Here is a 4,156-nt window from a genome sequence, read left to right as displayed (position 1 = left end):
AGGACGTTTAATGACGGAGCTCCGGATCGACATGCATCTCACACAGGAGATAATGGATGTTGGCCACGAGGCTCGAAAGCTAGGGGTTTTTATGGGGTAAGGGGCTTAGGGGTGTGGAACTCAGCATAGCGACACACTATTGGCTTATTCAAACATTAACAGAAAGGGCATCAGGACTTTGTTCCTGTGGGCTGGGGGCTTATCTTTGTTCACATAGCAACCAGTTGGTGTATGACTTTACCTGGTTCCAAGGAGCAATAGACAGAGGGGAGGTTCTGGCCAGATGGTATTGACTTAGATAATATAGCCCTGCTGGTCCTTGCATACCTTTTTATCTTTACAGTCAAGTTGTTCTTAGGAATGCCTTAACAACAGCCTTGCCCTGGCATGCCTGGGGGCTGTTCTGCTTTGTTCTCAGTCCCAGGCCAGGGCTGTGGGCTCCTAAACTCACAAGTTACAATATTTTATCTTCCTTCAGTAGCAGCAGCAGCAGCACCCACTGCTGCTGCAGCCACCCAGTGCTAGAAATTGAATTATGGCTTCTCCCATGCTAGACAAATACTCTTCCACTGAGCTACCTTCTCAGTCCCTGCAAATGCTTTAACACCCAGCAATAAGAGGGCAAACAACCCAATTAAAACTTTAAAAGGCAGAGGATTTGAGTCATTATTTCCCAGGGAAGCGATGCATATTCATATACACATGAAAAGTCCCTGGAGAGATGCAAATCAAAATCACAATGAGATGAGACTATGAGCCCACCAGGAGCAGTCCAATAAAAAGACAGATAACAGCATGCATTCCTGAAGAAACAGAGAAACACCATCCTGAAACATCATAGCCTCTGCTTGGGGAAATGGTTTGATGAAGCCTGTAAAGATTCAAAATGGAGTTGCGACTTCACTGATTCTGTAAATCCACTGTTAGATCTGCAGTGCTGAAGAATTTAAAATGTTCACACAAAAAAACTGCACAGCCATGTTCAGAGCAGCCTTGTTCATGATGGTGAAAGGGAGGACAGGACCCAGATATCCATCCAAAAATATTTCTTTTCCCCCTTAATATCAAAATACAGCAAAAATAGATAATTTGTACTTCCTTAAAACTAAAAGCATTTGTATTTCATGGATGGACCAACCAACTAGGGTAGACCCATACAGTGACCATGCTCTGTAGGGGTACTGATGCATGCTACATCACCATGGCCCTTGAAAACATTGTGCAGTGTGAAAGAAACCAGTCACAAAAGGCCACCTCATAAACATGAGTCCATTTGTGTGAAAACCCATGTGACAGAAGAAAGATTACCACCAGGGGCTGGGGGAGGGGTTGGGATTCTTCAGAAGGTGATGCCAGTCCTCTTTAAGTACTGAGGATCAGTGAGTGTACACACACACACACACACACACACACACTGAGTCCTATACTATATAAAAAGATGAGCTTCATATATGACTTCCAGTTCAATAAAGCTGTTATATATATTTTAAAAGATGTATTTATTTGTTTATTTTTTGTATAGGAGTATACTGTCTGTCACTCTCTTCAGAGACACCAGAAGAGGGCATCAATCAGATCCTATTGCAGATGGTTGTGAGCCACCATGTGGTTTGCTGGGAATTGAACTCAGGACCTCTGCAAGAGCAGTCAGTGCTCTTAACAACTGAGCCATCTCTTCAGCCCAAAGCTGTTATGTTTTTAACAAGGTAACATATTAGGCTGAATGTAAAGGAGTCTGGGACAGGGAGATGGCTCCATCAATAAGGTGCTTGCTATGCAAGCCTAAGGACGTGAGTTCAGATCCCAGCACCCACACAATCCCAACTCGGTGGACATAGATAGATCCTTGAGACTCACACTACTCAGAAAATCAAGCCCAATCAGTGAGCTCCAGGCTTAGTGCAAGACCCTGTGTCAAAAAGAAACAAAAAGGGGAAAGAAATATGATACCCAATATGCCACCTCCAACAAGTGTGCTTCTCCAGGGCAAAAGAGCTCAGTGGATAAGAGCAGCAGGCCCAGGGATTCCTTAACCACAGGATCTTGCCCCTGGTGGCCCAGGCTACCTCCATCTACTTTTGGAGTGACTGACTCCAGATCTCATAGGCAACTCGATAAGTGACAGCTCTCTGAGATCTCCAGAAACTCCAACAAAGGCTCTCTCCTTCCTTGTTTGTTTTTGTTTTTGTTTTTATCTTCGTTTTTGTTTTTATTCAGTCTAGGATGCCAGCCCATAAGTCCGTATATAAAATGGGCCTTTCTCCTTAGTGAGAGCTCTCTGGAAACCCTCTCACAGTCACATCCAGAGGTTTGTCTTCGAGGTGACTCCAAATCTAGTCAAGTTGCCAGTGAAGAGGAACCATCACAGAGCTCTGGGTGCAGGCTTTGCACTGGACAGATGAGGACTAGAGTGGGGTGAGGGGCGAGGGGAGGACTTTCCAATGGGAATGGGATTCAGATAGACTAGGTGAAAGGTGTTGCATTTGGGCTGAGCATTAAAGGGTTGGGAGGCCTTGGCTGGCACAGTGAGGAAGGAAAATCATCTCAGAAGCGAAGGACAGCTTGGGCAAAGGCTCAGAGGCAGGAAGCATGTGTGGCTATCCTGGGCTGATCTACTGTGTTCAGCAAGGCCAGGCAGACATATACAGGAAGGAGCTTAGTTGGAGCTAGGCACAAGTACATGAAGCAATACTTGGTGCTGTAATAGATTAGATCTAACCCATGCTCTCAAGGCCATCCTATCTAAGAGAAGTTATAATGCCTAAACACAGAGTCACACAGTAGGACTGGTACTAGGAGCCTCAGAATAGCTTCTGTTATCAGAAGCATCATATGAAGAAAAGGAAAATTTTGGAGCAGCCAAATCTGACAGCAGAGAGACTATGGGGAGGTTTGCTGCCACCAGGCAACTTTTCTGAAGGAGATCTGCTCCCTGTTCTTCAGTGACACTAAGCTCAGGCAGGAGTATCAAGAAGTCAGCTCACACTGGCAAAAACAAGACAAAACTAAAGGTCATCAAGAGCCAGGCATGACTAGTGTAAAACCTGAAAGTCTGAAGCAGTAAGATCATGAGTTTTTGCCCAGACTGCTGGGCTATTTGGGGGGAGAGGAGGAGGAGGAGGAGGAGGGGGAGGGGGAGGGGGAGGGGGAGGGAAGATGGAAGGAAGGGATGAAAAAGAAAGGAGAGGAAAGGGAGAGAGGGAGGGAGAGGGGAGGGGAGGGGGAGGGTGACTGAGAGGGGGAGGATAGACCAAGGCAGAAAGAGAAGCTAGTGGTAATGATGGCCATACAAGATACAGCTGATCACTTGGTTCCCAGGCAAGGCAGCAGTTGGCTGGGAGGGGCTGGAAGGAATGCTGGGAGCCCCACTCCTGAGTGTATAGGCAGAGTGGGGCAAGGGACTCACTCCTGGCGACCCTGAAGATCCTCACTCAGTGTCCCACCCCTGATTCCCACGCTTGCACAACTCCAAGACCTCACTGAGGGAGAACTCCACCTGTGCTCCACAGCAGGCCAAGCACATCAGTGAGACTCACCTGACTAGGAGAAGTAGACAAGCAGGGGGTGAGCTAGTGAATCCTAAAGCTGGTACAGAGGAGGCGGCGGGGTCAGAGAGAAGATCAAGGGAGCTCTGCAAACAAGAATAAGATCTGAATGCAAGAACTGGAAAAGCATGGGCAGACCCCAGAAGGTGGAGCTCCCATGCCTTTATGCCCAGCACCATTACTGATGAAGCCAAAGGCATCCCCTTCCTGCCCTAAAGTTGAATACCCACACGGTGGGAAACTTTTATCAGCAGAGAATTACTGTGACCCAGAAGAGTTCCACTGACACATGGCCGAAGGGCAGGAATGCCTGGTGGGTAAGAAGCTTCCCTGAGTGAGGAAGGCCTGTTTCAGAATTGGCATTGCGCCATCAGCAAGCTCTCAAACCTCAGGCAGAGTCTAATTCCTGGTGCGCATGTGCATGTGCGCTCCTCAATGTGAGCGCTCAGCCACAAGCCTAAGGGGCTGCCAGAATGTAGATATTGGAAGTTCATCTCCAGCCATTCCGTCTCCACACACTTCAGGTGAGGGCAAAGGATCTGTATTTCCAACTCCTCTCCCCACCCTAGTGATCCCGAGGATTGAGGACCATGCTCATTTTAAAATATATA

The sequence above is a fragment of the Mus caroli genome, unplaced genomic scaffold (genome assembly GCF_978045245.1).
Source record: "Mus caroli unplaced genomic scaffold, Mus_caroli_1 scaffold_10, whole genome shotgun sequence".
In the NCBI taxonomy this organism is placed as follows: domain Eukaryota; kingdom Metazoa; phylum Chordata; class Mammalia; order Rodentia; family Muridae; genus Mus; species Mus caroli.
This window is presented reverse-complemented; position numbering follows the sequence as displayed.